Source organism: Ips typographus, unplaced genomic scaffold (assembly GCF_016097725.1).
Source record: "Ips typographus isolate SLU unplaced genomic scaffold, UJ_Ityp_2.0 IpsContig44, whole genome shotgun sequence".
Lineage (NCBI taxonomy): Eukaryota > Metazoa > Arthropoda > Insecta > Coleoptera > Curculionidae > Ips > Ips typographus.
This window is the reverse complement of record NW_028098575.1, coordinates 511108-539088: the sequence shown is the minus strand read 5'-3', so window position 1 is coordinate 539088 and position 27981 is coordinate 511108.

Below are 27981 nucleotides of genomic sequence, written 5' to 3'. Positions count from 1 at the left end.
TTTTTTAGCCCCCAACACCGCACGCCAATGGTAAACAAAAATGTTTATTATGCCAAACACTTCATTTTTCTGACATACAATCACCACCATTAGTTATATATATATAATAGTTATACAGGGTGTCTAAAAAGTCTGCAATATTGCAAATATCTCGAAAACTGCTAATTTTATTTTTCTCAAAATTTGCGTCTTGTTATAGTAAATAACAGCGCATGACGTTAGGGTGAAATGAGGTTCGCAAGTATACAGGGTCAGTCACAAAGTATACCAACTTTCTTAATTCAAACCTAACACACTGTATATTACTTCAGATTTTAAGAGTACTTATAAAAGCCAATTCAACGATATACGATTTTTTTTTTTTTTTTTTTTGTACCTACCTATAACAATGATAGGTGTAACAATGACAGCTAACGTCAATATAATGTTAAATTAATTGGCAAATTTTCCTATTACTTAAAATGGTGTTTTTGAGTGAGAAGGAAAAGACTGACATCTTAAGTATGGTGGGATATGGCGACCGTAAGAGAACGCAGCAGGAAGTATGTGATTTGTTTAATCAGCGTTACCCAAATCGTGTTGCAATAACTCAATCTTGTGTAAGCAAATTGGTGAAAAAATACAACGAGACGGGAACTGTGAAAGACAGACGCAGATCAGGCAGACCAAAGGCAGCCACTGGCGGTGATGTCGGTTTGAATGTTTTAATTGATTTGCAAGATAATCCAAAGCAATCCCTTAGACAATTGAGTTTAAACCACCACGTGAGTATTCAGTCAGTTTTAAATTTACTTAAAAGGGAAAAGATTCGGCCTTATAAGAACTAGTAGAAGATGACTTTTATAGACGATCAGAATTTTGCGAAGTCTTAATGGAAAAGTGCAATGTTGATCCTAATTTCGTCTATAACATTATTTTTTCGGATGAAGCTACTTTTATGCTTAACGGCACCGTCAATAGGCATAATTGTAGATATTGGTCCCAGATTAATCCTCGATGGATGGAAGAAGTAAAGACTCAAAAACCCCAAAAAGTTAATGTTTGGGCCGGTATTGTAGGCCATAAATTTATCGAACCATTTTTCATTAATGGAAATCTTACGTCTGAAGTGTATTTAAATTTGTTGGTCGAGAATGTTATTCCACAATTAGAAGTTCTTTATCCAGATCGCCAGAACATTTGGTTTCAACAGGATGGTGCTCCCGCGCATTTTGGGCTAATCGTGCGCAATTTCCTAAATGAAACATTTCCAAATCAGTGGATCGGAAGGAGAGGCGAAATTGAGTGGCCCGCTAGATCTCCAGACCTCACTCCTTTGGACTTTTATTTGTGGGGTTATTTAAAGGATAAGGTGTATGAAAATAAACCAGAAAACATTGAAGATTTAAAAGCAAAAATTGTAAATGAAATGCGCCACATTCCGCGAATTACGTTTGATAATGTTTTTTTTACGGGAATTCAGAGATAGACTCGGCTATTGCCTAGCTCAAAATGGCAGACATTTTGAACATCTTATAAAGTAGTTTGTGTTTTATTTCTAATGTTGGGCTAGTTTTAATTAATTTACTTAACGTTTAAGTGTTTTCATAATTTCCTCAAATAAAATTGACTAATACTAAGAATAAAGTAGCAATACTGTAGATCGTTGAATTGGCCTTTATGAGTACTCTTAAAATCTGAAGTAATATACAGTGTGTTAGGTTTGAATTAAGAAAGTTGGTATACTTTGTGACTGACCCTGTATACTTGCGAACCTCATTTCACCCTCACGTCATGCGCTGTTATTTACTATAACAAGACGCAAATTTTGAGAAAAATAAAATCAGCAGTTTTCGAGATATTTGCAATATTCCAGACTTTTTAGACACCCTGTATACACATATGTTGATACAAACGTGATATACACAAGTGGATGATATATAAAAAAATATATATACAATAATTTTTTTTTTTGGAATGTATGATGTCATAGCGAGTATAATCTAGTCACATTGTCATGAAATTAATCCAATTATTTTTTAGCGCCATGAACTAATAGGTGTGATAAAAAATGTTTCGCTGAAGAGGCGAGTATTCCTGAGACGACGCTCCGACAATCTTGTTGGTTGATAACAAGCATACTAACATAAAAGTTCGACGTTGTTTACATGACTAATTGTGATTACGCGGTGAATACACGGGATTCCTTGCTTTACAGCATTTGGAAATGAATTTCACACGTTCCATTTTTTATTTTTTAATGGAAAATGGATCGTACCTACTAACAAATAAATAAAGGTTACAAATGATGCTCAAATTAATTTTGTTATCAGACATAATATTGTATATTAAGCCTTAAGTAACACATACTAACCTTTTGTCTTATATTTCATGTAACACTGAGGGCTATGTAAGAAAGAGGCGAACTATGATGAGCCATTATTGTTGTTGGAACTCCCGATGGGCCTGTACATTAATACGAAGGTCCAAGCTAGCCGAATCATCGATTCATTGATCGACCCACACCACAAATATTTATGGAACAGTGATCACAATGGTGTTCAGTGATGTGAAATGCGAAGTGTGGCTCATAGGACTAAGCCTCTATTGAACTTTTCTCAGTGTTGCGATATTTTTTTTTGTTCTGCCATTGCCGGAACCGAATATTAGGTTTCTTGTTAGAGTAAGTACTAACTTATTATTAAGACATGATTGTAAGCTTAACTGAGTACCATGAAAATACTCACATATGTAAACCTACTAACCATTTATCATAATACCTTGGTATGTACGCATGTACATTTTTGAATTTATGTTAACGATATGTTTTTTTTCTATTGTTTAAAGTTTTTATTATTATTCATATAAAACTGGGGACCAGTTTTTCTGGGGCGGAGGCATATGTCACGAATGGAAAATCCATTGATTGAAAAGATGGACTGATTAACTTAAAAAACATCGAGGATTGCGAAATGTTAAGCGCACGAGGCAAGGTCGCATCACGTTGCACCGAGTGTGTCATCCTCCGAGTGCACCATATCGGTGATGAATCACCACCACCTGCTATGCAGAAATGTGAAAAACAAGCGACAATAACAAACTGCGTCAGCCGATCAATCGGGTATAAAATACGCCGATTTTAGCAGTGTAGGATAAGTGTGAACCGATCAACGGTAGTGTGACCAGCTGACCCGAGAAGTCGTAATGTCGACTCTCCTCGGGAAAAGATTAAGTTAATTAGTCAGTTCTCCAAAATTGTTTAAACGCAAAGTGACCAAGCCATTGCCCGGAAAAGCTAAGCCCTTAGCTATGATTATGTAAGTACAATTGTTAATTGTCAACCTTTTTGTATATTTTACAACCGTATTGTGCATCCATTTGTGTATTCCGTATTTAATAGATCTAAGTGTTATACAAGGAAAACTCAGTGTTTAATTCCATCCCTAAAACTGAGATCCCGGCGCGACGTTTATCGTCGTGAGTCAGTTTAATTGGTGAACCCAGTAGGGCTCATAAATTAAACGTGACAATATTGCGCAATGAGGAGGTCGGTCAGGCGACAATGAGAAGTTAAAAGTAACGGATGTGTTGCTTCAAACGAAAGCAAGGAATTTCTCAAACGTCCGCCCACTCTGAAAAAACCATCCTTGTCGATAAATTGAGTCAATTTGCGAAAGGGTTTAGGCAGAAGTTCGTTTCTGTTAATTTGACCAATTGACAACCGGAAAAATAATGCTCCTGTGTTCTCCTTACCAAAGTTAATAGAGCTTTGTGCATTTCTAGAGCGGTAAAAGGACCGCAAAGATTATTATTTTTATTCTTACTGTTAGGAATGAACCTTAGTACATAGCAAACAATCCGATGACCTTTTTCTAAAGAAGACTTGTTACTCAACAGTAAATCTAGGAAATTTTGTTCAACAACAACTGTTAGGGCCGAAGGTTTCTCTTCCTTTTGGACATCATGGCTCTCAAAAAATTATCACAAGAATTCATGGATCGCAAGTTCCATTTTGACATAGACCAAATAATCCAAGGTGGACCCCGAAACCATATATCATGTACAATTAATTGTTGAGGGGTCAATCCCCGGCTAGCACAGTCAACAGGATTTTTGTCAGTGTTCACGTAAAACCAGGGCACCTGGGGAATTACCTGCTGAACGTGACTTACCCGGTTGGCAACAAAGGTTTTCCACTTGTGAGGTGATGATGATAGCCAGGTCAAGACTACTTCCGAATCGGAGAATGCGTACATTTTATCCACCGATATCAGCGATGTATACGATTTAACCTTTCTGCCGAACCATTTTGCTGAGGTGAGAATTCCACACTTTATCAAAAAATTGTTAAAATTTGTTCCATAAAATTCTCTCCCATTATCTGTTCTCAAAATCTTGATTTTTTGGTTACTTTGGTTTTCCATAAGATTTTTGAAAGCTTTAAAATTATCTAGGACCTGATCTTTGGAATTTAAAAAATACAAAAAAGCCATATTGCTGAAATCATCTAAAAAACTCAAGAAATATCTTGCGCCTCCCAATGACTTTTCCTACATCGGACCACATATGTCTGCATGTACAATTTGCAATAAATCATTGGCCCTTGATCCACAATTTGAAAAAGGTAATCTGCTATGCTTATTTTCATTGCACACATTACAATTGCTTTTACTGGACTGAATCTCTCCAATACATTAATCCCCTCTACAGCTCCATCCCTCATTTTGCAATGATCTTTTTGGTTCAAGCGTCCCATCTGTCTATGCCAAATAGAACCACGCAAACTGGTACATATCCATTGTTTCAATGTTTACTTTGTACATATTATTGCACAATTTTGCTGTACCAACCAATTTATGATTTGAATTAAATATATTGCAACCATGAGCAATAAAATAAACTTGGTTTCTATTTTTAATTAATAAACCTACAGATAAAAGGTTTGTTGCAATATCAGGTACATAAAACACATCCCTTACAAGAATCTGCTATGTTGATTTACCAACCTTAGTGGTGATTTTTACGTTGCCTTTGCACAAAACTGGAACTGCGTTTTGATTTGCCACAAAAATTCTTTAAGCTCTCGGCAGTCAGTTACGTCCTGCAACCAATCCTTGCATCTGGTAATGTGCACACTTGCACCCGAATCCAAATACCAATCACGCTCGTCAAAGGTATGTGCACCCATGAATACTGCACTAAAGCCATTTCCATGATTTCCATCGCGATTGTTGTTTTTCCACATGGGGCAGTTATTTTTGAAATGACCGACTTGTTTACATTTGTACATTTTACAGAACGTCGTCCGTCATCCTTCTTCACCCCTTCGGGTAGACCTGCAAGCAGCAGAGAGCCAACCCACTCGTTATCGATGTTGAATCCGGTGCCTCGTAACTTTTGGGAAGTTTCTTTTACATGGTTCACGTAGGCGGTCATATTGTCCATGTTCTCCACACGGGCTGATATCAGAGATCTCAATAATCCGATTCTCTTCAGTTTTTCCCACAATTCATCCGCACTTTTTGTTTTTTTCTCTGCACTAATCTCCTGTCCGTTTATGCACTTTTGCAAGCCCTCCAGCAAAAGAAAATTGTTTCGCGACCTTTTAGTTTGGGTATACTGGCAATATAAATACCATGTAACGCCTTTTCGTACCGGTCTTAAAACGGTTTTTGCCACACCTAGGGGTAGGTGCTTCGAAACTCGGGCGCCACCTTAGTTTTATTTGGAGAAGCGTAACTAAGGAACTCGCTTCGTATACCTTACACAGTCAAGACAGAGTTCACGTTTATCTGTAAATGGATGAAGGGAGTGGGACAAAAATAAGGAAACACAGGGTTGTCAGCAAAACTAAACAAGTCGTGTTAACCAGGAAAATAACAGTTAACAATCATTAATATCCTAACTTACTTAAAAACTCTATCACAACAAAACAAACGGAGAACAACACAGCCTCGTGTTCAAATCAATAAACGGTACAGTCGGACCTGGAGATCCCACCTAAATTAATACGGTAACTTTGAAACGGAAAACAAACGGACAACATAACCTAGTGTTCAGAACGGGGAACGGTTCGGAGAACTAAGACGGTTTCGAAACGGTTTTTTCCCAGCCAGGGTAAACAGACGGTTACGGTATAAATGACAGATTCGGACGGTACAAAAACTGGGGGTACAGACGGGGTCAAAGAATCGGTATCAGCTTTCAAAAGGTCGGCCCTCGGAGTTGACCAGTTGGGGTTAAAACGGCCGGAGCTGACAGTCCGAAGAAATCAGTTCGGAAAGACCTGGGTGAATTCAGGTTTGGTTACAGGATTTCGGAGCCGTGGCCTTCGAAGTTAACCGGCAGTGTTATAACATCCGGTACCGGCGGTCCGAAGGAAACGGTTCGGAAATACCTAGGCAATAGTGAGATGGTAGCCTCCGAAGTTGACCAGCAGTGTTATAACATCCGGTACTGGCAGTCCAGAGGAAACAACTCAAATCACCGAGTGGTTTTCTGAGTCGTGGCCCTCGAAGTTAACCAGCAGTGTTATAACAGCCTGTACTGGCGGTCCGAAGGAAACGACTCTCGACCTTCAAAGCTCGCCCCCAGGAACAATAAAATTTACGGTTTCAAGTTCTTTTCGGCTTCGCGGTTGAGGTGCGATGATCCGGGAAGAACTGACAATGTAGCGCGCGGCGCATTCCCTGTTTACCAACTCGCGAGTCGCGACGGCGCGTTGTTGCTTCGTGTACCCTACCGCGGCTGCGCGCTAACCTTTATCGATCGCGGCGGTGCGTTCACCATTCTGTCGCGAAGACGCATTGTAACTTAAGCGTGTGAGCATTGCCGCTGTGACACATTTTATCTTCTATAATATTTATGTTGATATTACTATAATCAGTGTAGTGCTGTTTTGTTTTGAAAATTATTAAGTTTGTCTTCTTTTTATCAACAGTAAATTTATTTCTTGTAAACCTCTTGAATTATAGTATCAATGTCATAAATACACAGAGAGATTCACGCTGATAATATATTAGAAGTACCTAGATAACGGCTCAATATTTTTCGTTAAAATTTGGATTGTAGCCGAGGTTGTGTCCAAACCCTCTTTCTACAATATTTGGACTTTGCGGTGTTCCCAGATGAGTCAAAAAGGACCCCAACTTTTTATTTTCAAATGGAACACTATGTTTCCAATCTCATTTTTGAATGTCTCGCAAGAAGGCTAGGTATTAATTATTGTTAATACTTCCTTATACCCATTTTCCATTGTTTATTATATGTTATAGAAATAGTGGATTTTTCAGTTAAACACTATGTTTAATATTGAGGAGGTTGAAGGTTTAGATTGGGTGGGTAGAGATATTGAGAGTCTTGAATGCCATTTCAATACTGATGCCTAAATTCACATTTAGTCATAAAAAATATTATCAGTTTATATATTTCATAAACAACACAAAGGTAATTAACTAGGTTATTGCGGCTAATGCACCGCCAGCAGGTCACCGGGCAACCAGGTACCAAACGCAGCGTCAGCAGGAAAATCACCAAACCTTCGAATGTGGAGCACAGAACAATATTGGTCAGCACTTATTATTTTCATTTGTTTATAACGTTTGTAAATGTGTATAAATAGTTGTTAACTGTTAAATAAAAATCAGTATTAATCCAACAGCGGTTCTTACTCAACCTTCCAACCTAAACAACAATAAACTACCAAGTATCCTGAGCAATCTTCCTGAATTCCATTACAGGAATTTACATTGGTCCTTCGAGCAAAAAACCTTCAAAAAACCAACTGATTAGAATTCTCTCAAGCCTGTGCGGTGCCCAAGTATACCTTGGGTGGGAGTGGTTCTTCTCAGTTAATTCCCTTTACAAATAAACACACACCTTCCTGCTGTAACAAGTGCCTTGTCTGGTTGCAGCATTCCAAACTGATTAGAATTCTATCAAGCCTGTGCGGTGCCCAAGAATACCTTGGGTGGTAGTGGTTCTTTTCAGTTATTTCTTTGTATAGCAGGTGCACTGTCTGGTTATACAATTCTTGACCAAATCATACCATACCAAACCCAAACAAAAAAAAAAAATCATAAGAAGAAGCCAGGACATACAAACCTAGAAGAATGGAAGAAGCCAACGAACTCGCCAAGGCACAAGAGACCTTGGGTAAAAAATTAAAAACCCTATTTACCAATTACAAAAAAGACGCCCACGAGAGGAAAAATGAACAATATTTTCTCAAGAAAACTGCAGAGTTCGAGGCCATTTGGGAAAGCATTGAAGAAAACCATAAACAGCTTATAAAGCTTGACGTTCCGACGCATCCGTATTTCACAACCAGCTATTTTTGTCAACTACAAGAGCTACTCCAAGAAATTACCAAACATATTTCCGATTCCAAACAAAAGTTTCTTCAGGCAGCCAAACCACTCGCACAACAAGAAGCCTTATATTATAATCCGAACCAGTGTCAAGCACCGAAAAATCGTTTAAAAGAAGAAGAGGTCCGAGTACACCAGATGAGTCAAACCTTAAGAGACATCTCAACGGAACTAATCAATGAGCAGTCTCGAAGCCGATATCAGTTCCTACTAGAGAAGTTATCCAAGCAATGGGACGTTATCTCTGAAATATACATCGAGCTTCAAGTTCAGGAAATTGACCATACCATCAAGAATCCCATACAAGACCTTGAAAAGCAGTACGAAGAAACAGTACAAAACCTACAAGACAAGATTCAAGGAGTACAACAAACTGTGAGACAATGCAATATAGTCTTACCTCAAATCAAATTGCCAAATTTTGATGGCCTATATGAAGAATGGGTCACATTTCGAGATATTTTCATCAAAGTGGTTCATGAAAATCCAACAATTACAACAATTGAGAAAATGCAGTATCTTAAAACGCATGTCAGAGGGGAAGCTGGAAGACTGATCCAGCACTTGTCCATAGCAGAAACCAACTATAATCCTGCTTGGAATATTCTCAATGACAGATACAGCAATGATAGACTCATAGTCTCCAAACTAATAGATAGGATCTTAGATCTTCCAGTAATTCAACATGAGTCACCATCCAAGATAAAGCAATGGAAGGAATGTCTTGAAGCCATCAATAATCTAAAAATTGATACTTCTAATTGAGGACCTATTATCAGTCGCATCATCTGCCGAAAATGGGATCATGAAACCAACAAGCTTTATGAACAATCGCTAAGCAAGCCCCATGAAATACAGGACTTTGTTGAAGTTAGAAGATTTCTTCAAGCAAGATTCCAATCATTAGAAGCAATGTCAGATGCACAAAAGAAAAATCCATACAACTCAAACAACAACAATGACAATAACAAACCCAGAAGTACTGATGCCTGCAAGTACTGCAATGAAGCCCACTTGATTTACCACTGCACAAAATTCAAAGCCTTATTTATCATCGGAACTTCGACTAAAAGCTGCCAAGGACAAAAAGCTATGTTTGAACTGCTTAAACCATGACTACAAATCCAAATGCAATTCATCAATGAAATGCCGCATTTGCAACAATCACCATCATACATACTTACACATCGATTACGACGACAAAGTAACAGCTCCAATACGAGAAGAGACAGAGATGCAGCAGACATTCTATTAAATACAATCAGAGCTGTCCAGCCACCCACAGAAGCGATTGTCCTCGAACCAGCATTTCCCCATGACGGCGCTGAACATTGATGGCATGGCAATAGACTGCCCAGAATGTCTAAATTCACATTTAGTCATAAAAAATATTATCAGTTTATATATTTCATAAACAACACAAAGGTAATTAACTAGGTTATTGCGGCTAATGCACCGCCAGCAGGTCACCGGGCAACCAGGTACCAAACGCAGCGTCAGCAGGAAAATCACCAAACCTTCGAATGTGGAGCACAGAACAATATTGGTCAGCACTTATTATTTTCATTTGTTTATAACGTTTGTAAATGTGTATAAATAGTTGTTAACTGTTAAATAAAAATCAGTATTAATCCAACAGCGGTTCTTACTCAACCTTCCAACCTAAACTACTATAAACTACCAAGTATCCTGAGCAATCTTCCTGAATTCCATTACAGGAATTTACAACTGATTTAATCCTACGCATGTAACTAACAATCTTACTAAACTATTAACCATACCAGTGGCTCAGAAACAATTAAACTCTATGGTTTTGACATGGTTGTTACAGTCATCATTTGTAAACAATATATAAACAGTTTGGTGGCTGCTGAACTATAATTGTTGCAACCACTGTTAAATAATATAGAACGCTATGTTACGCTGTTTTGAATATAGTTAAACCATTATCGTTTTTCTTACTAATTGTAATTATGAAATGTTAAAAACTCATAAACTATGATTGTCCTTAATTACCCTGATTATTTATATAACATTAAGATATATGTTTAGCTGAAGACTAAATATCTTGCCGGGCTCGACTGAATTTGGCGAGCTGAATTAGAGGTTGATGATTTCATATCAGGCCTCATTGTTGAGACTGTGTCGTCTTAGCGATGCCAGTTCTATCATCTCTGAAGATGTCTTATGTTTGGTTGTTGGTTGAGATCTGGCAGTAGTTAGTGCCCGACGGCATTTGTTGACTGCTACTATGACCGCCATGATAATAAGTACTACCGCTGCTGATGTCAGTGCACCTGTGAACATAGAATGTTTAGTTATGGATTTCCAGTGATGTTGTCCTAGCTCGGTTTCAATGTCTTCCTCCATTTCTTTTAGCTTTCGAAAATCATCTGAGGGATGAATGATGTTTTCTTCGTATTGGCTTTGAGGTGGTTGCTTTATTGACGTGGTCAAGTTTACCGCCACCTGCTTGATAAAACCTGCTAGAACCGGAAATACGTCGCTGCGCCTAGCTGCTATAGATATTTTATTAGTCGATATAATGCAATTTGATGAAATCGAAATGATTCCTGTTTTATTTAAGACTAAATCTTCTCTATTACCGTTACACGTTATTGCAACTTTTGATGAATCAGGTGACACAAAAATCCACGAATTTTTGGTGTAAAGTTGAATCCATTGCATTGCTTTAATTTTCACTCGCTTAAGGGGACAGCTCGAATGTTCAGTTCGTTGATATATTTCGTCTACAATGCAATTCGGGCTGTTTTCAATGTTCCTTATTAAAGGCGGTGAGCATACGAATAAATTTTTGTTCATTGTAATCACTAGCTAGCAGTTTTTGAGGTAAGTCAATTGTTAAATACGTGTCGCCTTCCACTGCAGACGGTATCGCACTGACCTTGACTACGGTAAAATTGCTGAACTCAGTTACTATAAAATACACATAAACGTGTAGTTGTTTTTCTGTTTCCTCAAGTTCAGTTTTCAATATGGGTTGAGGTAAAATTTCAATGCTTGGTGGCATTTTGCGCTCTGCAGTTTGGATTATTTCCCTTATCTGCCCCGGTGTTAACATTGAGTATACGTTGCCTGTGTTGTATAAGATGTCAGACAGACTTTTATAATAGTCATATACTTCATCTAAATAATTGTTCCCAACTTGATATGAGCTCAGAAGGTGAATGCTAAGTCTGTTTTCGTCCACCGCTTGAAACCAGCTTTGCTTCATCTCAGTTATAGCGGCTTGGCTTCTGATAACCTTTTCTTGAAACTGCTTAAGCTTGCTGTAAATTCTGTTTTCGGTGTCGTTAAACTGAGATAGTGCCTGCAGCATAAATTTAGTTTGATGACTAGATGCATGTATTAATTGTTGTTGATTCTTTTCTAGATTGTTAATGTCGGTGTATACTTCGTCATTTACGCCAAAAATTGAAGTCATCAGTTTTCCAAGTAATCCTCGCCGTTTCCTTGACCTTGTAACGTCGTATATTCCTTTTATAACCCACTCTAGTCTAGTTTCTTTTAATTGCATATCGGAAATTAATGTGTTGCATTCAGTTTTTTCTGATATCTCTGCCACATTTTGGCATACGTTCTGAATCTGGCCTGTAACATTTTTTATGTTTTTTATGTGGTAGCTGATATCAGATTTATTCAGCTTTATGTCAATTCGAAAGATTCCCCTTTCTATTGTTGCTTGTCCAATATGTTCAATGTACAATCCTGGTTTTGGATATTCTATCTTATATTGAGCCTTTGCTGAATTTACTAAGCTTAATATGAATAAAATCGCAACAACGGCTTTCGTCCACAAATTCGCTGACCTTGTTTTGCCTTTAAATTGATTTCTCTCATTTCCATATTCTACTGCCTTTTTTTCTGATTCTCCACGTAACGGTATAAGCTTATGAATCGGCCGTTTGGTAATTACTCCCCCTGGCTTCTTTATTAACACTACTCGAACAATTCCGTCCTTATCCGCGTGCGCTTCGGTTATTCGAGCTAATGGCCATTGACTTGGTTTTACGTTATCTTCTTTTAAGATTACTACTTCTCCCGTTTCTAAATTGTTTGATTTGGATGTCCATTTGTACCGCTGCTGAAGTTGATGTATGTACTCTTGCATCCATGTATTCCAAAATTCTTTACGCATTTTTTGTATCATTTTCCATCTTTGATTCATATTACTGATGATGTCTTCGCAGATTGGGGTAATCGGTGACAATAGTTCTCTTCCGATTAGAAAGTGACCTGGTGTGAGAACGGCAACATCGTTTATGTCTTCGGACAACGGACACAAAGGCCGTGAGTTCAATGATGCCTCAATAAGTGTTAACAACGTATATAACTCCTCGAAGGTCAATGTTGTATCTCCAATTACTCGTCTTAAATGATACTTTGTGGATTTGACGCCGGCTTCCCAAAGACCACCAAAATGAGGTGCTGAGGGAGGGATAAAGTGCCACTGTATGCCCAACGATGTGCTTCGATCCTCAATTTTCTCCTTTCTGAGTAACGCGATAACTTCTGACTCGATTAGGTTGTTTGCCCCTACAAAAGTTGTGCCATTGTCACTATAGATGTGTGCACATTTTTCTCGTCTAGATATGAACCGTTTTAACGCTGCTAAAAATGTTTCAGCTAGCTTGTCACTTACTAGTTCAAGATGTTGTGCCTTAGTTGCTAAGCACACAAATACTACAATATAACCCCTATATGATTTATTTCCTCGTCCTTTTGTGGTTCGCACTTGAATTGGTCCTGCATAATCAATTCCAGTGTGTAAAAATGCCGCTGATTGAGTTACTCGAGGTGGTGGTAACTGTCCCATTAACTGTTGTGCTGTAGCAGCTTTATATCTGATAAATTTTACACAATTATTAATTATCTTTTTTACTGCCTTTTTTCCATTAATCAGCCAAAATTTTCTTCTAATGAAGGCTAAGGTATTCTGGTTACCTCCATGTAATGTTGTGTTATGCGCATCTCTTATAATCAAGTTTGTTAAATGACATCTTCCTGGTAAAATTATGGGATGTTTTTCTGTGTATTTTAATAGTGAATGTTTCAGTCTACCTCCTACTCGTAGGATATTGTTTTTGTCGATAAACGGACTTAAATTGACTATTTTACTTTGTTTATTTATTGTTTTATTTGATTTTAGAGCTTGAATTTCCGCGTGAAATGCTCCAGCTTGTTCTAACCGAACAATTTTTTCTTCAGCGCTGCTAATTTCCTGAATTGTTAATATACCTTTCCTGATGCCTGTTTTTTTGCAACTCTTAATGAATCTATAACAATAGGCAATTATGCGATTCATTGACAGCAATGATGAAATTTTTTCATGAATTTTGGGTTCACTTCTTTGCGCTACATTTACTTACTTGTATGCTCTTTTTCCTTTCTTCTTCGGTCTCTGGAATTTTTGCGTTTACTGGGTATTTGTTTCCTTGCAGCCACCTTGGGCCTTGCCACCATGGAACAAAGTCTTTGATTTTAGAGGAATCAATGCCTCGTGATATTACATCTGCTACATTTTCTTCAGATTTCACATGATTCCAATGCTGAGATGGCACCAAGTTTTGTATCTCAGATACTCGATTTGCCACAAATGTTTTCCAATTATTGGGCGTTCCTTGGATCCATGATAATGCTATCATGGAATCAATCCAAGCGTATGTGGGTGTTTTATTCAAACGTAGAGCCGTTTTAATTCTAGTTAGTAATCTTGCTAACAATACTACTGCACATAACTCAAGTTTTGGTAGTGTTGTTTTTGTTTTTATTGGTGCTACTTTTGACTTTGCAGTCAATAGTGTGATTTTGATGCTTTTGTCGTTATTTATAGTTTTTACGTAAACTACAGCTCCGTATGCCTTCTCTGAAGCATCGCTAAATCCGTATAGTTCAATTTTGTTCTTGGTTGATTGATACGTCCAACGCGGAATGCTGATTTCTTCAACGGACTTTAACTGCTGCCGAAACTTATTCCAACAAGCTGCTATTTCTTGTGAGACTTCTTCATCCCAGCTAAGTTTTTCTAACCATAATGTTTGCATGATCAATTTTGCTTTGACTAATACTGGACTTAGCCATCCTAACGGATCGAATAGTTTCGCAATGTCCGCTAATATTGTTCTTTTCGAAAGCTTTTGTGACGGTGCTAACGCCACCTTAAATCTTATGGAATCGTCACCTGGTGACCATAATAATCCTAATGATCTTCTGGTGTCATCTTCTTGAATGTTGACTGCGCTTTCGTCTCGCAATTCTACTGGTATTGCTTTTATGACTTCCCTGTTATTACTAGACCATTTTCTTAGTGTTATCCCGCTGGCCTTGAACTTTATTAGTTCATTCACCGTTTCAATTGCCTCTCTTTCGTCTTCTGTAAGCTGATTTTTGATGCTGTTGGATACGACATTTTCTCATCTTCCGCTAACCTTTGAATTGTTTTTACAGCCAAGTATGGTGCTGCAGCCGTTCCATACGTTACGGGTTTTCGTAATAGAATATCTATAAGGTCATCTTGAATTTTAGGACCTACGTGCATGATGTCATTTAAACTTTTTCCATTTGTCGTTTTTGATGATGCGTCAAACACTACTCTCAACTTTGTAGTCGTACTGGTTTCTTTGATAACTGGTTGATGAGGTATGTAATATTTTCCTTGGATTTGGTTACTCCACTGCACCTGTTTCATGTGACCTAGCTTAATGTATTCACTCATAAATTTTTTATATTCAAAATTCAACTTGTAATCCTTAGATAATCGTTTCTCCAAGGACAGTAAACGTGCCAACGCTCTTGGCCTTGACTCACCTAATTGCGATGACTCAATTTCATTTTTAAACGGAATTTGAACAGTGTACGTACCGCTCGAATTACGCAATGTTGTTTTATCGTAAAATGCCTCGCATGCATTTTCATCGATTGTTAATTGTCGTTTTTCCGAAATTTCCTCTAATTCCCAGAACCGTGATAATTCTTTCTCTTCAGACTGTGTTATCATGCTAACTACTGCAATGTTGGTTTGTTTTAAGGATTGATGAGTGCTTCCCCAAATTATCCAGCCTAACTCCTCTCTCCATCCATAGGCCGTTGGTTCATATCCGGCTCGATGGACCATGTTTAATATTGAGGAGGTTGAAGGTTTAGATTGGGTGGGTAGAGTTATTGAGAGTCTTGAATGCCATTTCAATACTGATTTAATCCTACGCATGTAACTAAAAATCTTACTAAACTATTAACCATACCAGTGGCTCAGAAAAAATTAAATTCTATGGTTTTGACATGGTTACAGCCATCATTTGTAAACAATATATAAACAGTTTGGTGGCTGCTGAACTATAATTATTGCAACCACTGTTAAATAATATAGAACGCTATGTTACGCTGTTTTGAATATAGTTAAACAATTATCGTTTTGCTTACTAATTATAATTATGAAATGTTAAAAACTCATAAACTATGATTGTCCTTAATTACCCTGATTATTTATATAACATTAAGATATATGTTTAGCTGAAGACTAAACACACTAGTTTAAACAATAATTAAATTTTCAAGTCGAAATGTGCATGATTTGACCTTTTGCCCTCAGTTACACAATACAACAAAATACAACTTGGTTGAAAAGCCCAGAGACTGAAAATAAAAAAACCTACATTTTTACTTAGTGATGCCCGCTAGTAAGATAAAGATATAGATATAGATATATAGTTCTTTAACGCTCCTGATTCTCTTTTCATCTAAGTTTTTGATTAATATGCTGTGGTCGATGCTATCATACGCTTTTGAGAGGTCAAGAAACGTACCCCTAGATTTTTTTTAAGGTTTTGTAAGATTGTTTTTTTATACAATATAGCGGTCATTGTTAATCTATCTTGCACTATGCACTATAATTCAAAAACCTTAGAAAAAATGTATAGCAGACTTATTGGTCTGTTGTTGCATATGTTGTCCCTAGCCAGCTTTGATAAACGGGTGTAACTATTGATAATTTAAGCTGCTCCGGAAACACTCCAAATTTTAACGCATTGTTTATGATAAAACAGAGAACAACAGCAAGTACCTCAATGACATATTTTAAAATACTCGTGGGAATCATGTGTTACTGTATGATTGTACTCTTTGAGAAACCAGTAAGCTATCATGTTCTTTTTGGTATTGTTATATTTTTGTTTATAATAGATTTTATATCTATATTTAGACAACATAAGCAAGATGTTCCTTATCGTTTTTACACTTAATTACTTCAACGTTATTTAGATATTGACACTTGTTTAATTTATATCCGCTATTAACAATCCTTTTTGGAAAGTGTTGATTAAGCATACCACTAAATTTGAACATCGCAACAGATCGCTTTCTCAATCTCGTTATCTACTTTAAAAATCATCTTTTAGTCTGAGTGATCCGAGATGTGCGTTTTAAAAATTGAGCCAATTACATTATTCCAATTTGTAAAAATATTATCAGAACACTTCTTACATATTTTGGTTACTATAGGGTGGCCAAAAATGGCTGGTGCAATTCCAAAGGATTCCATTACAGAGAAGAGGGTAGGTTTGTTTGAATAATCTATGGCCATGTCAATGTTAAAATCACGTCCAAAAAAGTTTTTTTTCAAGTGGTTTTGAGATGTACAACAAATTTTATTTTATTTGATAAAGCGCAATACTATCAGATCGTGGTCTATACAAGGCTACTACTATTATTGTCTTTTTTTCATGTTTCAGGAAGATGCTGCACATTCAAATTCCCGTTTTACTAAAAGGGCTCACTGCATTCTTTTTAAGCACATTCAAGCACATTCGCATAAACTGCTGTCCATGTTGACCTTCATCTCTACAGAAATTTGCTGCCACTCTGAAATTCCTGATGATCAAGCTACAAGCTGACTTTATGATTTCTGTATAATAATAATAATGTTCTGTTATTACAAAAATTTTGCATTCTAAATTATTTTGTAACATTTGTTCAGTTTTATTTACACTATTTCCTAACTACTGTAAATTGTGATAAAATATGGTAATTTCTAAGCATTCTTGATGTTTAGAATTTGATGGGGGTGGCTTCAGAGCTGTTCCATGAGGGGATATTATGCTTTTACTTCTCATGCCTAGCCGAGATGATTTAAAAAATGTCTTCATAAAAAAATTGTGTCATAATTTATATTGCATTGATACTGTAATGAGTTTCTTTTATAAATTGGACAGTTTATATGCCGGGCTGAGCGTCGACTCATATTTGGATCCATTTTTAGTCTTTGCATTGGTACTCCCTATCACATTTGTGACAACATGGTTTTTCAGTGCAATATTTTGCGACATGACCAAATCTAGCTTGGTTAGGATGTTCTTTTACAAACACCTCAGAAGTTTCACCACTCCGTAGATGTTTTTATTTTATATCCTTCGTTTATGGTTTTTGTAATGTCTTTCTTAAGTTCCATTAACAGTTTGTATTTGGAAATGATTTTTGTAATATTTTTGATAAAATTAAAACACAACAACAACTTAACAAATTTCCTGCAGAATTCTTATTCTGACAATGTTTAAAAAAACTTACCCTGTGGGGGTGTGTCATCAAGCACGTAATTTGCAACGCGTAAATCAACTTGTTTAGTTGCCTTAGAGTCCTCCAAATGCATGTCCTATAATTGGGGAACAACTAATCTAATGACTTGGTTAAATGACTGTATGTATTGACTAACTCTGCTTAATTTCAGTTCTTTTAAATAGTTTAAATGGATAAGCTTGGATTAATTTACATGAATAGTAAATAACGGGTGCAAAACATAAACTCCCAAGTTTTGGAAAAAATGGTGCCAAACCAATATGACATTCTAGCAGTAAGAACTTCTATGGGGGCCAAAGTCTTATCCGCACCTCCACGTGGTGGCCCTTGGACATTCTGGTTTATCTCGAGATCGGGTAACCAACCCCGGTGGAGAGAGAACCAGAATGACTAACGCGGAAGGGCAGGAAAAACAAGCAAATGATGTGTGATAACAAAAAAACAGTACCCCAGGCAGGTAAAAATCCTACCACCGGTTCCGATCGGGTAGAAGCCCCAGTGGCCGGTGCCGGCCCTATTGATTCTGGGGAGGGCCAATCACGCGTCGCTGGAATGCCTTCGCAAGAAGGTCGAGCCTTGTGACAACACCACTAAATAAGGAAAGCTCCGCTGTAGCTGTAATGGACGATGATAAAGAGCAGGAAAATACAATAGGCGAAGCAAATACCAACAAGACTAAAAGAGGATTTACACACATTTTTCAAGTCGCGCAGAAGTATGTCTGTTTCTGACCCTTACTTTTAAAGAAAAGTAGCTGACACCTTTATGGGAGGAGTAGAAAACCCAGACGAACCAAAGAAAAAAAGGGAATTCCCCGAAGTCTGTATCTTAAAGGAGGCTATAGCTGCAATTACAAAACTCGCCACAGAACTGGAAAGCAATATAGAACAAAACACCAAACGAGAAATTAAACAAATAACATCTACGCTAAAAAAGCAAACAAATGCTTTAAACACGTGATTAGTAACAATATGGATCGAAGCACACCGCTAGACAAATTGCGAGAAGACACAAACTGAAGCTACAAACCTACGCGATCAATCTACCCAGGCGGACAAAGGCATGAATAAACTGAACTTTGAAATTTAAAATTCACTTATATTTACCTCGTATTGGCATCCTCGCATAAAATGTCAACAAGTTGTACAAAGATTTGTACATTTAATATTGGAAATCGGGCCGATGGCAACCTTTTCGAGGAACTGTCTGTCGTCAAACTAATAGAATTGTTTTTAGTCATGTGGTTGAATTAAAATCTGTCAGTATTTTCAAATAATCAACATTTCAAATAATTAATTCTCTTATATCCAATGTGATACTTATATAAACTCTTTGACCAAAGACTCAGTTAAAGTTGTTAATTATTGTTGCAAAGTTTCTTCTGAATTTACATTTACATCTTAGTAGACATCTGAGGAGGAACCAGCCAAGAGTATTGATATGGATAAATCCACAAGTCTACAGGAGACTTACATCATTTTGTATGTTTGTTCGTCTCGGCTAAAAATTTACTGAGTTTTAAGGTATTGAATTTTTTTGGAAAAACCGTATGTCTGACAAAAATGTTGCAAGAGATAGCAATGTTTTTGAAAAAAAAGTTATAAAGTAAGGTTATTAAATAACGTTGATTTGTTGTTATATGGTGGCGGTTTTCTATTCAACGTAAATTCAACTTCAAATCAACTAAAAAACCACTCCCAAAAATCAACGAGAAACGTTAAAACATTGGTGAGAACGTTGTTGCAACGTAAAATCAATGTGTGTTATTATTGGGAACAAGCAGTTTAGTTTTTGGGATACGTAAGGGACATCAATGGAACGAAATAGAAATACATTTAAATTGAATATAAATAAATTTTAAAAAGTAATAATATTTTTCACTATATAATGTACTATGTATGTATATTTTACTGATGTATGATAAAATAATTACAATGCATATAGCAACATTTATTATAAATACCCCATTCTAATTTTTACATTGAAGTTTCGATCCTTTCAGGATCTTTTTCAAAATGGTTAAAATGTTCTAAAATAATGAAAGGTCAGTAAAAGTCATTAACAAACAATTAATTAATTTTAAAGCATTTGTTGTTTAACTGAAAGTTTAATTAAAAAATAACGATTGCTGCATAACCATGTTTTTGATTGATTTAATGTGATCAGCCACTAGGTTAGCATAGGTTTCCATAAGCATTTTTTTATTCATGTTTATAATCTTTTCCGTACAGCAGGCTTTGGAGCACAATATGTACTTAGTTCTAACGAACATCTAGAATTTACAAAATGACTAAATGACATGTTTCTAATGCATTAACGTTGACATTAAACAGGCATTAAAAAGTACAAAAACACATTATTAGACTGTTTACGAGTTGCAATTAAAAGCCACATTAAATTTACAGAAACGAATATGCACAGCAGATACTAAAAAATAGCAAAATTTAAATCCATTTAGAAATCATCCCTCAGAACAAAGAAGCAGTCACAGGGTAGTAGAGACAAGAGTTTTTTTTATAGAAAATAACACAACAACATGTTTGCAACACCCTGAAACATCATTCTTTTAACAGAAAACACACCGAGAATAAACTACTCTTTTTGAATTATGTTGCAAATACCCCCGTATTGGATTCGAAACAACAAAAAGTGAATACGAAATTTATATTCTAAAAAAAAAAGATTAAGGTAGCACTAATTTCTTGGTGTGCACAAGTGAGTTTGCATCAAAACTAGGTAACAAAAAATTGTATGACAAAATTAATGCAAACAATGTAATTAGAAATAGAAATAACAAATAAAAAATACTTTTCTCATGTCAAGCAACGGAGTTTACAACCGTTTATAAACACTATTTAGTAGAAAATATTAAATAATTACCGGTAATAATGAAAGTTACGATTAAAATACTGCCACTTTCCGTTTGCAGTATGTAATTGCACCATGTTATTCCATTTAACCATGATTAGAACTAGATTTTTCTAACACCCCCGACTCGGATCGATCGGATCTGGCGCAAAAACCCGAATGGTACAGCTTTAAGCATATATGTATATTCGGGACATCTTTCAAAGAGAGTAATCTATGTTTTGGGTACATTAATTCTAAATTTCTAGTATTATACTCATTACCGGCTACTACTACTACTACTTACCTGCTGATAGGTTCAAGGCAAAGTTTCCATTGGAACATACCGGCGTCGATTATGCTGGTCCTTTTGTCTTACGTGATAGAAGATCAAAACATTTTAAAGAAGTCAAATGCTATACAGCAATATTTATTTGTTTTTTGCCAACTTGTGACAAATCTTTCAACTGATAAATTCTTACAAGCCTTTAACCGTTTTATTGCCCGTGGCGGTAAACCTAGACTTGTATTATCCGATAAGGGAACTAACTTTGTCGACGCTCGAACTAAACTTTCAGATTTGTCGAGACGACGGATCGGCGAAGTTAAAACTTCTGGGAGTTGATACTGTGGGTGGTACTCTTTCCTTTTAGTCAGTCATAATAAGATTTTTAACCTTGACATTCAGTGAAACAACACAAGAGTGTTAGTTATTGTTTTTCAGTTGCCACCATGTTTAATTAAGTGTTTCGACTACTCGAAGGTTTCAATGTCTAACGGAATAGAAGTAACTTTGAACTTTAGAGAGACACTTACTAGCACCATGATTTTTATTGCATTTGATTTACAACCCACTAATTGACTCTAACCTTCACTTCTCAACCGACCTTACATCGTTGCCAATAATCTCTATAACACAACAAATACAACGAGTATTCTATTTCGTTCAAAAATTTTATCTGGAGACAGCGGTATAAAAGCAATTGCACCGTACGTATCTCCCCATTGTAATGAGGCAATACTCTTAGCTGTATCAAAAATTTGCAGAATATGTCTGCAGTAGTATGTCTTCATAAATAGACTCTCTAACTTACCAAAAGCGTAGGGTGTGATGCCCCGGGAAAATAATAGCAATTTTCTTTTTGTTTATTTTTCGAAGTCAAAATTGTAAATTCAAACTTACGGAATTAGTTTGAGGCACATCTGAACACTACTAGACACAACACTTAAATGAAAGACTAGTTTGAAAGAAAAATCTGACTTCAAATCCTAAGCCAAACCTCTAAGAGATTTAATTGGCCAGCGTCGTTAATCCAGAAGCGGGGATATATTTCTATTAGTAGGTGTTTATAAGGAAAGGAATTTTTCCAAGTCATACTGTCGCCACAAATTCTCACCTTTTTGACCCCAAGCAAAAATGATTTATTGCCTGCAGCTGCAGGAAAAAAATTAATATTATTTATTGCACTCGGCGACATGTTTTTGAAATTCCACCTTTTGACCTGTCGCATTCCTGCTCACAGAATGATGTAAATTTCGTAGTATAAATATTGCCACCATTTTGGCCAACGGTCAGTCAGAAACGGGCAGTCAAAACTGAAACGTCGTCCAGTCGAAGACAAGTGTGAAAAGTCGGTTAAAGTCCAAAAAAGACCTAATGGGGTCATGTTCAGTAGTGCAAAATAAGTTCTACCAAAATTCTTCAGTGTGCAAGATTTGTGAAACTAAGGTGTTTGGAAAACCCTCCAAAATTCTCGTAAAGAAACCACGTAGCCGCTTGACCTAAAGCCTGTCGCTTGAACTCAACTCAACATGTCCAGAAGGTACGTTTAAGCCAGAATTGCTAACTAGACCTAAGTCTTTGGTACCGAACCGTACCTAGCTGAAATTATCTGTGTTTTTGGAATCTGAATAAATGTTTGAACCAAGATGGGTGGTTGTGTCATTTAGGGAATAGCGCTTGCCCCTCGAACCCCAAAAATAAGCTTGTAAGACCCAAAATTGGAAGAAGGCATTTTTGGGCCATTACATTTGGTGTCAGGTGTGGGGTTGATAAAACTATCCTAGAGGTAACAAAGGGTAGAAGGGGCAAGTTATACTTGGATTAAAAGATAGAAGAAATAATCCAAAAGCTATCCCTAAACATGGAGAGAAGAGGTAGAGGAGCAGAACAACAAGCCAACCGAGATGAGCCGACTAACCCCGTGGTTAATAATGGAGCAGTTAGGTGCTTAGATATAGTACCAACACACGACGGACAAGGCTCAATTGGAGACTTTATGTCAATTATTGAAGAAACAGGTATTTTAGCTAATTGGAGTGACCGACAGAAAACTTGCATTGTCAGGCTAAAGTTACGTGGTAAAGCCAAACAATTTATTGATTCGGAACCAGAACTGCAAACTACCCCAGATTGGGCTAAGCTTAAGCAGGAATTACGAACGCAGTTTAGCCGCCCTTGTGTGAAAGGATCCGCCATTAAAAACTTCATTGAGTGCCGCCAACGCATAGGAGAAACCTGTCGTCAATATCTCACCCGTCTGAAGCTGCTTGCTAATAAAACCCTGGAGTTGACTGGAGATGCTACGGATGACGCCGCTGACCGACGCAAACTGGAAAAGGACATCTCCACACAATTTGTATTGGGCTTAGTGCATCCCTTAAAACAACGGGTACTTAGTAAAAACCCCAGCAACTTGACAGCAGCGTTAGAGTGTGCCGAGCAAGAGGAAAGTATAGAGAATCTAATTCATTCATCCACCAGCCGAGAGTGTCGAGCCGTTAAATTGAACCAACAAAACGTACAGCCTAAAAAGTATTATTGTAATATTTGCAAGAAGCCAGGACACACGGACAACTACTGCCGAAATGCAAATTCCCGAAATCTCCGTCAGGTTCGAACGAGAAATAACTTATGCTTTAAGTGTAACAAACCAGGGCACTACCAACGAGACTGTCCTGACACTAGACGAGCAACTCAAGTTTACAATAACCAAAACAGAAATACTTCTGTAAGGGCCAGAAATACAACCACTAGCAATCAGCAACAACGAACCTGCTTTAGATGTAACCAACCAGGACATTTTGCTAGGGAATGCACCGCCGAAATTGGGTCTTCCCAGCCCCGAAGCCCGGCTGCCATGGAGGCAACGTGGGAATAAGTGAAAGTGTTAGTGTAGGGATAAACATTTGCGAGTGGAAAAGAATCTCCAGGCCCTGCAATCTTGCTAAGGTAACAATAGCTGAAAAGTTATATTGGGCGCTGATAGATTCTGGAGCTGTTTTATCCCTAGTGAAACCCTCAGTTGCTCAGGGGTTTATACCGTTACAAAATAGTGGAATTAACATAGTGGATATTCAGGGAAATAGTATTCCCATTTTAGGAAGCACGTATTTGCGTGTAGGCATTGGGCCAAGAAGAATTGTGGAACATGAGTTCAAAGTACTCGAATCTGAGAGTTTTCAAACAGATTTAATATTGGGTCTCGATTTTTTGCATAAACATGGTGCAACTATTGATTGGGGAAGAGGAGAAATGGTAATCCTAGGAGAAAAACTACCTCTATATGAAGAGAATTTGGGGAGTTTATATGGGACTTTAAATGGACCACAAGTACAGAATCAGACGCATTCACACACTGCTATCTCCAACGATCATTCATCGTTGCTACCAACAACGAGGGATGTGGGCTTTCAAACGATTGGTAGTCATTTGGAAGCAATGGAAAAATCAAACTCAGAAAAGCATGGATGTTCTGAGGGCAAACTTGTATGTTCCGGTGATTTTAAAATGGATTCACGAGCTGCCGAAATGGATGACACCCGAAGTCCGGGGAGAATTTTTTGATGAGACTCATTATGTGGAAAATGAGGAAAAATCGTGGAAAATATTATTAGAGGAAGATTTAATTATACCCCCAAGAAGTGAGGTGATTTGTTTAGCTAGTATAGCTGATTCTTCAAGAGTTACGACTCAGCATGTGGTCATAGAGCCATGTGAAGATTCTCAGCAGGGATTACTAGTTGCGAGAAGTCTCTGTAAAAAGGGCGACAAGGTGCCTGTGAGGCTCATGAATGTATCAGATAAAGATATGCTGGTACAGCGAAGACAAAGGATAGCAGACGCCTTTGAAGTGGATATTGAGAAAAGGCCAGATGTACAAGAGCAAGCTATTAGAAAAGTAAATTTAGAAAGTACCCAAGTAATATTAAAGCAATTGAACCTGGAAGACGTCAAAAGCGACGACGAAGACAAACTAAAAAGATTGGTTGTAGAATTTATAGATACTGTTACGATTTTCCCGTGGGTTCACACAAAGTCGGTTTAACTCAACAATTAATAAATTTATTAACACTTCAAAACACTCCGTACAATAATTAACACAGCTACTAAAAACACTACTACAATTCCACAATTATTCCACTATTTAAACTTTACCGCGTTCCCAAATTCACTACTACTGCGGTCGAGGCCGCGTCTTTTATATTCGCAAACCACGTTCTAGAATGACCGCGAAACGCTTCGCGGGTTGCCTTGACCATTCAAGAATCTTCGAGGTAGCGTTTCCTAACTGTGGCCTACTTTAATACGCGCCCGGCCAGATATTGCGGCGTATCGGTTTCATCCCGACGCGAGCGTTCGTTAAGAAGTATCGAGCATAGTAGGCCCAGACCGTAACACTGCCCCCCTCTTAAAGCTGATCGTCCCGATCCGCTTCATCTAATCCCTGGTATTTCTTGAGTCTGTCCAGATGGACAATTTTCATCTTGCCTTTGGGGCTGCGTTGGACTCTGTACACGACGTCGTTTAACCTTTTTACCACATTGTAAGGTCCCTCCCAAACAGGTGTTAATTTCGGTGATTTGCCTTTCTTCCTCTGAGGGTTAAACAACCAAACTTTATCATCCTTCTGGAACCCTCCCGAATTGGCCCTCAGATCATAACGAGCTTTCATCTTGTCGCTAGCTAGATTCAAACTTTCCCTGACCAGATCATGGATGTTCAGTAATCTGTCTTGCAACTCGTCAACGTAGTTCTCAATGTTCGTGCTTTGGCCTGTTGGAGATCCGAACACCACATCACATGGAAGTCGCAGTTCTCGACCAAACAGAACTTTAGATGGTGACTGTCCCGTTGAGTTGTGGACTGCTGCTCTATAAGCCATCAAGAAGAGCGGAATATGCTGGTCCCAATCTTTCTGATGCTGATCAACAACCTTTGAGAGATGTTGCTCTATGGTCTTATTAAATCTCTCGACCATGCCATCCGACTGAGGATGAAGCGGCGTTGTTCGAGTCTTCCTAATGCCTAGCAGGTCACAGAGCCTCTGAAAGAGCTTGGACTCAAAGTTTCGTCCCTGATCAGAGTGTAACTCCAACGGCACACCAAATCTACTGAAGACATTTTCGACGAGAATATCAGCGACTGTGCTGGCTTCTTGATTTGGAATCGCAAACACCTCAGGCCATTTGCTAAAGTAATCCATGGCAACAAGAATGTACTTGTTGCCTCTGTTGGTCTCAGGAAAAGGCCCAGCAACGTCTATGGCTAAACGTTCGAACGGCAATCCTACGTTGTACTGCTTCATAGGTCCCCGGGATCTCGTCTGTGGTCCGTGGCTAGCTGCACAAATGGAACATTGTCGACACCATGATTTCACGTCTTGGCAGTAGTTCACCCAGTAAAAGCGTTGCCGGATTTTGTCCAAAGTCTTATTTACTCCCAAATGAGCACCAGTCTTTCCATTGTGCATTTCCTCCAGTACGTGGTCGACCCTTCCTCTGGGAACTACCAGCTGCTTCCTTATCTCTTTTCCATCGGCACTCTCCCAAGCTCTTTTTAGCAAGCCGCCTTCAACCACAAGCGAGTCCCACTGAGCCCAAAGTGCTTTGAACGTCAGGCCTTTGCTAGAGATTTCTTGCCATGTTGGTCTTGGCTCGCTTTGTTCCTTTCTCAACAACAATGGGCCTATGTCGCTGTCTTCTAGTTGATCCTTCCTAATCTCATCGGGACTCCATTCATCATTGGTCTTCAGCTGAACCATTCTGATGGACACAACGCCTTCACGTTGTTCCGCTTTCTGGCAATGTTTGCATTCTTCGGCGCAAGGTCTTCTTGATAGAGCATCTGCGTTATTATGCAGCTTTCCGGGTCGATGCTTGATGTTGAAATTATACTGCTGGAGTTTTTCAAGCCATCTTGCTACTTGTCCTTCCGGTTGTTTCATTCCGAGGAGCCACTTGAGTGCCGCATGGTCAGTCCTTATCAAAAATTCCTGTCCGTACAAGTACTTGTGAAAGTGATCGACTGATTTTACTATTGCCAGTAGCTCTTTTCTCGTTACACAGTAGTTCCGTTCTGCTTTGGTAAGTTTCCTACTGAAGTATTCTATGACATGTTCCTCTCCGTTTTGGATTTGAGACAATACAGCTCCAATACCAGAATTACTGGCATCTGTGTCTAAAATGAACTTTCCTTTTGGTTGTGGATAACTGAGGATGGGACTGGAGCAAAGTGATGCCTTTAACCTTCTGAACGCCTGATCACATTGGGTATTCCAACAGTAGGGTGTTTTGTCCTCAGTAAGTTGATGTAGCGGAGCTGCGATGTTGGCAAATCCTTCCACAAACCGTCTGTAGTAGGTGGCAAGTCCTAGAAAGCTTCTGAGTTCGTGTTTATCCTTTGGTACTGGCCATTCTCTAATTGCTTGGATCTTCTTGTCGTCCGTCTGGATTCCGTCGACCGTCACCACATGCCCAAGGAATTCGACTTGCTTTTGGAAGAACCAACACTTTTTGGCGTTCAATCGAAGATGGGCACCACCTATTCTAGCAAATACTTCTTGCAAGTTGTCCAGATGTTCTTCAAAAGTTTTTCCCATCACCATGATATCGTCCAGATAAACCAAGCAAGTCTTCCAGTTAAGGCCACGAAGCACAATTTCCATTAGTCTTTCAAACGTAGCAGGAGCATTACAAAGTCCGAAGGGCATCACATTGAATTGGTACAGCCCATTTCCAGCAGAAAAAGCAGTCTTCTCCTTATCTTGCTCCTCAATGCCAACTTGCCAGTACCCACTCTTCAAATCTAAAGTAGAAAACCAACAGGATCCTGCCAAAGTCGTCAGTGTGTCGTCGATACGGGGAAGTGGATAGCTGTCCTTTTTGGTCACGTCATTCAGTTTTCGGTAATCTACAC